General features: G+C 36.7%; 1 protein-coding gene across 2 annotated transcripts in view; it reads right to left on the reverse strand.

Annotated features, from left to right (window-relative positions):
- Positions 1 to 13,004, reverse strand: part of ARID5B (AT rich interactive domain 5B (MRF1-like)) — a 249,592-nt gene that overhangs the window by 201,583 nt on the left and 35,005 nt on the right. The window lies entirely within an intron of this gene.

Consider the following 13,004-nt stretch of genomic DNA (forward strand, 5'->3'; position numbering starts at 1 on the left):
TTACTTCACATTTCTGAAGAAAGCTTAGCTGTGAAAACCCCTAAGCTTACAAAATCTTAGAAATATTTTTAACAAACAACAACAGGAAGATGTCACTAAGCTATTAAACAAAAGAATTCACAACTGATTTGGCAAATTTTACTGTTAAGCATGACTGTTCCCTCCACCACACACACACACACACACACACACACACACACTCTCTCCCCCCCTTATGCACTACTCCAAAGTGAACAAAAAGGATTTATTTAGATAAGCTTCATACAATAATAAGCCACAGATTGAGTTTTTTAAAAAATGTTTTAAGGTAGAATCTAAAATTTCACTTTTCCTCTTCCAGCTCCCTGATGAAAGTTTGTTAAGCTGCTGCAAAATAACAAATACTCTATCAAAAATGAAAACTAAAACTTGCGTAATGGAATCCTCTCCCTTATCATGATTAAATATGAACTTCCACTAAATGGGAGACACAGTGGAAACTGTGTTTTTATCTGCTGCTCATGAAAAAACACAACCCACTGCAATACTTTATAAACAATGGAGCTTACTACAAAGTACCATTTCAACTGATGATTTCACTCAGTTTCACTACACCATCCTCTTGAAATAAAAGCTCTGTAGTTGTCATGCATTTTATAAATATTACATGGTGATTATGAAATGTCAGAATAAAAATTCAGCCTGGGTATTGTTTCAAAGCATATGGGGACAGCTTCTGGACAGAACACAACAGAATTCAAGTTTACAATGTGCTGGAATATAATTATTAAGGTATATAAGTGTTAACGTTAGGAAAGATAGAATTTGGCAACATTTTTACCAAATATGGCTCCTCAGACTTGACAAAGCTGGAGATGAGAGCTATTTTCAAATAGCTCTAGCTATGATCAAATGATTATCATTTCAATTACCAGTTGCTTCAGATCTTTTCCAAGAAATGGCATGACTAGCTGTGGCTGGCTTACAGCGCCTGCCAAGCAAATAGTTTATTAACTAAGAGAAAATACAATTCATATGATGTCATTGATGAATAAACCCATTTTTCGAGATTCAGGCTATAGATTTCTCCCTCTTTTCTTGTCCCTTTCTTTTCAACAGACCTTTCTGAATATACATACAGAAATTATACATACAGATATAAAAACAAATGCAGGGATTCATATAAACACGCATAAATCATAAATCCAAGTTTGGATTAATTGTGAAACCACCAGTATGTTTTATTGTCGATTCACAGACAAACTGGCCCTGCAACAATGTCAAACGCCAGGATTTAAGAGGAAATCTGATAATCAGAGGCAGGGGGAAACAACAAACCAACCCCTGAGACAAAACAGCCAACATATATATAGAAAAAGTCTCAGGAAACATTGCTTTGTACACACAATGGCATAAATCACATGTTCGTATTTACTATTCTGAGCAAGTGCTGACTAAAGTTCCTAATAGTCACCATTCTTGGGCAAGTCTCTATGTCTAAGAAAAGAATTTCAATAAGCTTGTCTCATGATTACATTAGCTCTCTGCAAACTGAGAATTAACACTGGATAAATATTGCTGATTTACTCTAATACAACATAAAAGGAGCACAAAGAAATACACTTTATTATTCTATTAATATACCTTGGCTTTTCAATTAACCCAGCTCATAATCAATATTTATGCAGGCTGTGTCGAGACACTTTCCAAGTGTATATACCCTTTGATGGTTGTTTTAAACTGCCTATTTCTATAATTCAGATTAAGCTTCTATCACAGCACAAAAACAGCACATTCAATCATAAAATTCTCCAAGTCAGAGGCAATAATTTAGTAAAAAAGTCACAAATCACACAGTTCATTTGTATGAATGGCTTTGCCAATCACTGAAAACTGGGAAAATTTATGCAAATATGGCCATGCTTCTATCTTTTTGAAGGGGGGAGGGGCTATCTGACATACTACAAGACAAAACAGATTAAAACTAGTCACTACTTGCTTTAGGAAACATGAGACTTCTAATTTCTGACCATCCCCATTGTTCTCTATTACACTGGACTCATTCTATATTTCTCCTTCTTGCCTGGCTGTGGAGCAGGCAACACACATTTGAGTTTGCTCTAGTGGCTTAATGGAAAGGTGTTGTGTTGCCAACTCAAACTCATGCAGTTTGAATCCACCAGCAGCTACCTAGGAGAAAGATGGGCAATCTCCTCTTGCGCAGTTTATAGCCTCTGAAAATCTGGTGGAGGGTCCACTATCAGTCGGTTCTGATTCAAGAGCACAAAGCAACAACCCTGATTTATTTTTTTATCTTACACTTTATTTTTGAGTTACACATCGTAATACCAACTTCTTTTTTTAAAAAAAATATTTTATATTGCTTTGCTTACAGTTTGTATACATTGTGTTTCATACTACTCTTTCATTCCCATTGTGTTTCATTCAATCATTCCAAGCATTATGCTTTATGAATTTAATTACCATTGGACTATGACCACCATTAACTACCCTGTCGTATTAGGTCCCCACCAGATCTTTCCCATTTCCTTTACTCCCTTCCTCCACCCACCAAACTGTGCAACTCTATTATTTTGTCCCTACTCATCCTCACCCCTCTGCTCCCACTCTTTCCCCCTTGGGTCCCCGTACATGTTTTACTAGTTATCCTTCTATTTTTACAATAATGGTCTTATTCAGTATTTGTCTTTATGAGACTGAGCTAGCTCACTCAGCATAATGCTCTCCAATCTCTTCCAAATTACGTAGTGTTTTTCAAAATCAGCATTCCTGACTGCTGCATAGTATTCCATTGTGTGAATGTACCACAATTTCTCAATCAGTTGAGTTGTGGTTGGACATCTGGGCTGTTTCCATGTTCTTATGAGGGTGAATAATTCTGCTATGAACACTAATATACAAATCTCCTTTTGTGTCTCAGTTCTAAGGTCCTTGGCCCAATACCAACTTCTAAAAGAATTAGGACAAGAATCTAGGTTTCCTACCTGCTATAAAGCAGCAGTCATTGAGGATGCTGGAGCAGACTGCCTAGGTTCAAATGCTACGCCTGCAAGTCACTAGGTATAGAATATTGGGCAATTTCACAAATGTCTCTGTGTTCCAACCGTTTTTCAATGGATATTTTTAAAAACTATCCTACCTGTAACTACCAGGATTAAATGGGTTGACATAAATGTAGACATTTGTCTCAGCTAGTTACCATTTTCTTTACTCTTATCCACTGGTTATATACAATGTGGCATGTAGAAAGCTGGCCTGGTGGCACAGAGCATTATGTATTGGGCTGTTAACCAAAAAGGTAGTGGGTTGTTTTACTCAACTAGTCACTCAGAGGGAGCAGGATGGACAGTCCGCTCCCAGAAAGATCTACAATTTGTGGAACCGGATAAAAGGTCACCATGTAGGCTCAGATCTGACTTGAGGGCAGTGGAACCGGATGAAAGGTCACCATGTAGGCTCAGATCTGACTTGAGGGCAGTGGTTTTGGTAAAATCATAAAAATACGGTATTAGTTCACAGGCAGAGAAACTTTTCATGTATTAAATTACTCACTTTATGTTTACTTTTCCCATACATGTTCACTGTGTTTTATATAACCTTTTATTTACACTGTGTTTTGTCCATGTACAATGTGCTTTATACAACTGCTCACATACACTGCATTTCACATAACTAAGTACTACTGTACATACTGCATATTGCGATGGGAAAGTCTGCTATTAGGGACCTCTCTAAAGTACTGAGGAGCAACGGTGTCTCTTTGGAGACGAAGGTGTGCCTGATTCAGGCCATGGTCTTTGCAATCACTTGTTATGCATCACAGAGCTGGACAATGACTAGGGAGGATAGAAGGAGAATTGACGCCTTTGAGCTGTGGTGCTGGAGAAGAGTACTGAATGTACCATGGACTGCCAAGAAAACAAACAGATTCATCCTGGAGAGGGTTAAACCAGGTACTCCTTGGAGGCAAGGATTCTGGGGCTTCGTCTGACATACTTTGGACATGTTGCAAGGAGAGACAGGTCTTTGGAGAGGGACATCATGCTGGGTAGAGTAGAGGGATGGCGCAGGAGGGGAAGACCCTCTATGAGGTGGATTGATTCAGTGACTGGGGAAATCGGGATGGGTGTGTCAGAGGCAGTGAGATTGGCACAGGATAGAGCAGGGTTTAGGGCTGTTGTACATAGGGTCGCTATGAGTCACAAACGACTCGACGGCACATAACAACAACAACAACAACAAGTACTACTGACCCAAATCTATCATTACCCTGTCTTTCCAAGTTCCCACTGACTCGTTCTTATTCCTCATTGCCCCATCTGCCCACTAACCTAACCTAGTCATTTCTTTCCTTCCTCTTTTTCCATTCCCTTCTTCTTTTTGCCTTTTGAACATTTATACACATCTTGGTTAGTTATTCTTCTATTTTTACAATAATGGTTTTATGCAGTATTTGTCATTATGGGACTGAATTACTTCATTCATACTCTTCCTTGTTATATAGCATTTTATAAAACCATTATTTTTTAGTGCTGCAAAGTTTTCCACTGTGTAAGCAAATAAAAAAGGAAATATTTATTTTCTAGTTACCTTTTATTTATGGGGAAAGTGGTACTGACTTTCCATTACAGGAGATATAGAATATTTGCTCTTGAAATCTAATTTAAAAATGAGCCACTTAAATATGACCATTAAATCAGTAATGTTACAGGGGACATGTAGGTAAGGTTATAAAAATCGTTAAAGCTATCATGATAATGACTGACATTTAGAAATGTATATTATATCAGTGGTTCTCAACGGCTGGTCTAGAGACAACTAGAAATCCTTAAGATGGTTTTGGGCAGTCCACAGGGACAAAGTAATTTTCATAACGAACCTAAGACCCTATTTTTTTTCCCTGGCAATGAGTCTTTCCCTTTCCCAAACCAGGAAAACATTAATTTGTTCTTTATTCATTTTCTTTTCCAAATGTCATATAAATGGAACAAATAGCATGAAACTTTTTTAGAGTGTCTTATTCAGAATTATAGCTTTGTGATTCTTCCATGTTGCTTCATATATCAATCATTCTTTTCTTTTTGCCTGCTAAATAATACTCCATGGTTGGATGTATACAAAGCTTGTTTATCATCAGTTCATCCACTAAGGGATATCTGGGTTGTTTTAAGTAGTGACAGTTACAATTAGATCTTATCTAGACAATCATGAACAAGAAAGAAAGCAACTGTAAACATTTGCATACAGGTTTTGGGATAAACCCAAGTTTTAAGTTTTTAAAAGTAAATACCTAGAAGAAGGATTACTGAGTCACATGGGATGGTTATATTTTACTTTAAGAAACTGCCAGGTAGAGAAGCCAAAATGACCATCCTGGTGACGCACTTCACCCAACTCACTGCATCAGAGATCAGACAGATCAACTAAAATGTATACAGATGATAAACCTGGAACTCTGGGAACCAGAGGAGAAAATAAGAAAATTAATTACCAACCAGAAAGGGAGACTAAACATGAGGAGTGACAGGGCAGAAATGAGATGGTGCCTAACGCAGAGTCCACACATCTTAACATTCAGACGGAAATACACATGAACAAGGAGAAAGTCTCATGGAATTGCCACCATGTGGAGAAAACTTTTGAGGGGATGCCTGGGGCCTGCTGGACTCTGAGCACTCTTTCTACTCTGTCTATATGAGTTTTGCTTTTTACGGCTCACCTTACAAGTGACAAGAAAAACTGTTGGCCAAACACTCCTGCATACGGAGTGACAGGTATCAGATAAGTGAGGGTAACCCTGCTGTACCATACCTACTGCTTGTTATTTAAGGACATTTCTCCTATATTCTGCCTCTAAATTCTTTCTATCTCCTTCTTTCATTTCTCTCTTGCTTGGTTTTTCTGCCTTCCTCACCTCCTTATGTCTTTCTCCCCATTCTTCTCTTTCCTCCACCCCCACCCCCTGCCTTGATCTGTCCTATCCAAGAAAAGATGAACTCTGTTTCTAGCTAGTCAACCATACCTACCAGCTACTTCTCCACAGTTGAGTCCCACCATTGCTCACTCCTGTACCACTGAATCATCATCAGACATGAGTCACACCTGCTCATACTACCTGCAGCTACTCTCCTCAAACATCTGCAGCAATCCCTCACCAATGATTCTACCATCCAGAGACAGTTATCAAAAGGCTTGCTGCTGCCAAACGAAAACCACAAAATGAACATTCATCCTGCCTGCCTGGATAGCACAGAAGAAAAGCTCAACCTGAACCAAAACAACACATGAGCAACATATAAATACATCTCCAGAGTATCCTGGAAATAGGAGACAACTACAAATCATTTTAAAAAAGGAGAAAAGCAAGATTGACACAAGCATGTGATCCAAATAAAGAACCAAGACACCTCTACAAGGAAGAAAGAGAATAAAGGTTAGGTGATAAGGAATTCAAAAGACGTATAATTGGATCCTTCAAGGACTCATGGAAACCACAATACAAAAATGGAGGTAGAAACAGACAATATTTTGAAATAATTCAAGGAAACAACAGAAGAGTAAATTTGTGTAAAGTCTCCCACTTTCATAGCACTTGGCAAATATAACTAAATAGACAATCAGGTAAAAAAAAAATCAGTGTACAAAAATGAAGAAAAACAAAGAAAATCTAAGAAAGAGTTGTGACTCCAGCAAGAGGAAGAAACTGGCATGTGATCAGAATTCCAGAAAAGGAATTATTTTAGAATTACAGAATATATTTTATAAATATAGAATTCTTTTAAAAGTATAGAATTACTAAAGATTTGCTCACAGAAAATTCCCCAATATCATGAAGGAAAAAAAAGATAACTGTTCATAAAGCTCAATGAACTCTATATATGGTGGTGTTGTTATTGTGTACTGTTGAGTCAGAACTATCCCACAGTTGACCCTCCAGTGGGTTTTCAGAGGCAGTAAACTGCAAAAGAGGAGAACCATCTTTCTCCCATGGAGCAGCTGGTAGAGTCAAACCAAGTACCCAAGGGTTGGCAACATAGTTCCTTACCGCTGAGTCACTGATAGATTAAAAAAAAAATTTAAAAAATCACTAAGACATATTATAACCGACTTTCCAAAACCAAAGACAAGAAAAATATCTTAAGAGCAGCTTGGGGAAAAATGCAAATGTCACTTACAAAGACTGACCAATTAAGACTAAGCTCAGATTTCACATTAGAAACCAAGAAGGTAATGGGATAGCATATTTAAAGCCCTGAAATGTAAAAAAAGAAAAAAAGAAACCCACCAGGAAACTATCTACAAAAGAGATGATGGAATTAGAATATTTACAGATAATAAGAAAATACATAAAAACCAAACTAAATTTACAAAAAAAAAAAAGCTAAAGCATGTCTAAATGACGATCTCTAAGACAATGACATGAGATTAATACGAATAACACCACCACGTGAAAAAGGGAAAAAAAGAAAGGGAACTTCTGAAAGTTAAATAAGCTTACATGACTGAAAATACAGAAGCTCAAAGGTCACTCTATAAATAATGACAACTACAAATTGAGAGAATAAATGAATTAATTACAGAATTTCTCAATGAAGAGGAAGTTAAACCAGTATCAAGTCAGAACAGAATGTTTTCTATTTAAGAAGGTAAATAGGCAGTAAAAAATTAACTAAAATGAGTTAATGAACATTTTACCCAAAATAAGAAAAAAGTAAATGATAAGGAATTATTGTTCCATGTTCCACTGAACAGGCTTCACCTCCTAGTGACTCCACGAATGAAAGGATGAAACCCTGCCCAGTCCCATGGCATCTTCACAGTATCTGCTGTGCTGAACCGCACTGTTGCAATCACAGTTTCATTCCACCTCACTAGCAGTTTTCCTTTTTATTTGCTAAGAAAATCCGATAACAAAATGAACTCAGCATGGAAAAATAAGCAGAGTAAAAAAATCATGAACATCACAATAAAAAACACAAATGACTGACAGAAGTAAACTCAGACCTAACAATATTTACACTGAGTAAAATTTATTTTAATGCACCAGTCAAGAGAAAGCAGGACCCATTAACATGATGCTATCAAGAGACTTGCCTTAGACATAAAGATAAGTTAAAAACAAAAAAAAAAAAATAAGAAATGCATATGTTAAGCACATGGCAAACTAAAAAAAGGAGTGGCAATATTAATTTCAGATAAAATAGACATAAAGTAGAAAATAAACATAACTAATATGAAAGGGTATGCAAGGATTAAAATGCTAAATCAACAAGAGGAAATAATCTTAATAAATATCCAGGGACTCAAAGAAAGAGCCTTAAAATACATAAGACAAACATTCACAGAATTGGAGGGAGAAATAAATAAAATAACAGGAGAGGACTTCTTTATACCACTCTCAATGAAAGAATAACTAAAAAGAAATTCAATCATAGGTGCAGAAGAGCTCAACTACAACATCATCCAACTTGACCTCATAAGTACACAGAACACTCTCCCTAACAAAAAGGCAATAAGCAGTTTTCCCACTGGTTGGTAGACATGAAACATTCTCCAGAACTGAAATGAGAGGCCACAAAACAAACTTCAATAAATTTTTAAAATATCAAAATAATACAATCTTCTTGGATCATAATGCTATCAAATTAGGTATCATTAGCAAGTCTTGTGAGTGGCGGAGTCACATACAAGAAAATGGAGTAATAGTTTGCTGAAAAACTGTTTGGTAAAAGAAGAAATAAAGAGGAAGAAATTATTTTAGAACCAAACAAGAATAAAAATACAACACACTAAAATATTTGGAGCACAGCAAAAGTATTGCTCAAAAGATAATTGCAGCAACTGAATAAAAAAAAGGGGGAAAAAACCCCAAACTCAAGTTCTTAATCCAGTAACTCCAGCAATTATGAAAGGATGGCAAAAAAAAGGCCTACAGTTTCCAAAAGAATTGAAATAAAGATTAGAGCACAAATCAATGAAGAGAAAAAAAACTGAACCGCAAATTTAAATTTTGTTCTTCAGAAAAATGTAACAAAATTGACAAACTACTGGCTAATGTAACAAAGGAAAATGGAGAGAAGATATAAATAAATTTAAAAAAATGAAATGAAAAAAAAAATGAAATGGATGATATCATAATAGACGCAATAGAAATTTAAAAAGTAAAAATAACAGAATACTGTGAGGAACTATATCTGAAGAAACTGGGAAACAGGATAAATGGACACATTTCTAAAAACATATGATCTACCAAAACTAAATCAAACCAAGATAATTTTAATAGACATGGAAGCAGGAGTGGCATCCACTCCCTAAACAACATGCCTCTGAAAACTCCTTGAATTTTGATAAATGTTGATAGTTATAGAAAAGCTTCAGGCCTTTTGTTCATAGGTTTGCTATGAGTCGTGCTCGACTTGAAGGCAATCAACAACAACAACAATAACAAAAGAAGAAATGTTCTCACTCACTCATGGCTGTTGAGTTGGAACCAACTCATAGCTGACCTTCCATTGGGTATCTGAGGCTGTAAATCACACTAGAGATGGTTCCCCATTTTTGTCCCCCAGATCCCCAGGTGTGTTTGAACTGCCAGAGAGACATGGTTTTTGGGTTAGTATGGACTGAACCACCAGAGTGAAGAAGAAATTAGATAAGTCATAGAACAACTTTCTCCCAAAATAATACTGGCTTAGATTTCTTCATAGGAGAATTCTACCAAACATAAAGAGAGGAGGTGACAATTCTACTCAAACTAGTCCAGAATGTAGAAAACGATGGAATACTCCTGGGTTTATTTTAAGAAGCAAGCATAACTCTGATATCAAAGGCAGGTAAAGAAACAACTAAAAAAAAAAAACCCAAAAAAAAACCCACCACAAAACACAGAACAAAATCCCTTGTGAACATTGATGCAAAAATGTTCAACAGAATCCAACATCACAATAAAAAATATGTTATGACCAAGTGAGATTCATATTAGGTACGCAGGGTTGAAATGAAAAGTGTACAGAAAGAATGAAATATGATTTTATGTTTACCATGGATGGGAGGGATGGGGTAGGAGAATGAAAATCACTAATTAATAGAAATGTAAATTGATTGAAAGGAAAAGCTAAATAAAATATTATTAGCATAATATCACTAAAAAAGAGGAAGACAGAGTTGTGCAAGAATTATAAACAAAAACTGACAATTAATTATGTACCCAACCCGTACATTACCAGCAGTAATAAACATTGACCTACAAGTGGCTACATAAGCAGATAAACAAGACAAACAGATATGGACAAGTTAAAGAGACTACTTGTATGTGCTGCATATATATATACATACATAGTAAAGCCAATTGTATGTAAACCCCTGAGCCATAACCAAAAATATCTGATAGGATGAGTCACGGGGCCTCAGGATCACAGTCTGGGGGAACACCAAGGTCCACTGTAATACATTGTCCACAAAGACAATGTTCTCCACCCTACACTGGTGAGGAATAACTGGGGACTTAAAAGCTTGAGAACAACCATCTAAGGTGGAACCATTGGACTCACCCTGTCTGAAGCAAAGAAGAATGAAGAAATCGTTACATGGAAATAATTACTCCACAGCATCAACATGTCCTGAACTTTCACAACACTGAGACCAGAAGAACTAGATAGCACCTGACTATCAAAGTTAACTCTCTGAAAGGGTTCATTATAAAAGGCCCAGGGTAGAAAGACAATTTTAACATAAAAATGAAAGCCACAAGAATGGCAAGGCTTACCTGTCTTACACAAACTGGTGGAACCCCAGAGACTATGGGCTCCTGGCCACCTTTTGAGTCTGGAACTGAACGCATGTCTGTGGTACAACCTCTAGCCAAATAAACAACAGATCTATAAAATGAAAACCACCACCAGGACAATACCAAGCCATTAGAACAAGGACCTACAAGTGTCACAAAGACAGCATTTACACAGGATAAAGCTCTGAAGGTGTCAAAAACCAAAATATGTATGAATGGTAGAATGAAATAATAATTTGCTCTGTGCATTTCCATTAAAATTACAACAAAAAGTTTTAAAATTAAATTTATTATTAATTTCAATGAAAATTTACAGAGACTTTGGTTTTTCCATTCATACATTGTTGCGCTTTTCTCTCTCTCCCCTAGTATACTACCCTCTTGGAAAAGTAAGAGAAAAATTCTTTCTTTGTTTTACAATCCCTCCCCCCAGGTCCACTTCACCTATGCAGTTTTCACTCTGGACTCCTGTCATGACAAAAATACCTAATAACATACCTCTTTTTAAACAGCTTTCTCCCTCATCTGTATCAATGCAGTATACATTATTGAACCCATCTTTCTCAGTCTCCCCCGCAACCCCGAGGTCAGTTCTGTTTTACAACCATGGTACCAAGAAGTATCTGTCCTTTTGTGACTGAGGTGACTGAGATACTTCACTCAGCATAATGTCCTCGAGGGTCACCCATTTTGACTAATACTGCATGAATTCCTTGCTTTTCAATGCAGCATAGTATTCCATTGTGTGAATACACCAGGGCTTCTCTATTCACTCGTTTGTTTATGGGCACCTGGGTTGTTTCCAACTCCTTGCTATTGTGAACAAAGCTGCGATAAACATGGGTGTGCATATATCTGCTTGGATGTCAGTTATGGTCTCTTTGGGGTATATTCCCAGTAGTGGAATTATTGGGTCAAATGGTATCTTTACTTGCAACTTATTGAGAAACGGCCATATTGCCTTCCACAGTGGTTGCACCATTTTACACTCCCACCGACAGTGAATAAGGGTTCCAGTTTCTCCACAACCTCGCCAGCATTTGTTGCTAGCTGTTCTGTTAAATTTTGCTATTCTTACTGGAGTGAGATGATATCTCATAGTTGTTTTGATTTGCATCTCTCTTAGAGCTAGGGATTTTGAACATTTCTTCATGTGCTTGTTGGCCATCTGAATGTCTTCTTTGGTGAAGTGTCTGTTCATATCCTGTGCCCACTTTTCTATTGGATTATTTACCTTTATCTTGTGGTGAATAAAATATTTTTTAAAAGAAAGACAACTGTCACTCTTCTACAGGGACTGAACTATTGTGCCTTGCTAGCAGCAACAAACACTACTTCCAGTTGCTCCTTTTCCTTATCAGCACTTGATATTGTCATTATTTCTTGCCATTTTAGTGGATTCATGACATTCCAACGACAATAAGCCATACATTTAAAGCACAGGTAGGTTTTAGCCAGGATGAAATACAGTGAGCAAGCGAAAATAGAATACAGTCATTTCACCTTCCACAAACATCCCAGACTTTAGAAATGTGCTTTGTAGTGGGTGAAATCCAATAAATGTTCAGAATAGAAAGCCAGTTACAGCCAGAAATGCACAATCAGAAGAGTATAAAATTGATGAATGGGACTTTCTAAAGATTAAATCCATGTGTGCATCAAAAAACATTTCTGAAAAGGATGAAAAAGAAAACTTATCAACTAGGAACAAATATTTGGTAATACCATCTCAGACAAGGGTCTCATAATGAAAGTTTACAGAATACTCCTGGGCCTCCACAAGAAAAAGACTGATAACCCAATTAGAAAATGGGCAAAAGACATGGAAAGAATTTTCACAGAGGAAGATATTTGAATGACAAACAGACACATGAAGAAATGCTCAAAATCACTGGCAATGAGAAATGCAAATAAAAACCACAATGAGATACCATCTCACACCAGTAACAGTGGCAAGAGAGGAGGTGGTGATAAAGGAATTCTTATACATTGCTGGTGGGATTGTAAAATGGTACAATCATTCTGGAAAGCAGTTTGGTGCTTCCTCTGAACGCTGAACATAGAAATTTCATACCCTGAGAAAATGAGAACAGAGGCACAAATAGAGACTTGTACACTTGTTCTTAGCAGCATTATTCACCATTGCAAGTGAATGGAAACAGCCCAGATGTCCAACCACAAAAAATGGATTGAGAAATTATGGTACATTCACACAATG

Source organism: Elephantulus edwardii, unplaced genomic scaffold, assembly GCF_000299155.1.
Source record: "Elephantulus edwardii isolate Elephantulus edwardi_28Jun2011 unplaced genomic scaffold, EleEdw1.0 scaffold00074, whole genome shotgun sequence".
In the NCBI taxonomy this organism is placed as follows: domain Eukaryota; kingdom Metazoa; phylum Chordata; class Mammalia; order Macroscelidea; family Macroscelididae; genus Elephantulus; species Elephantulus edwardii.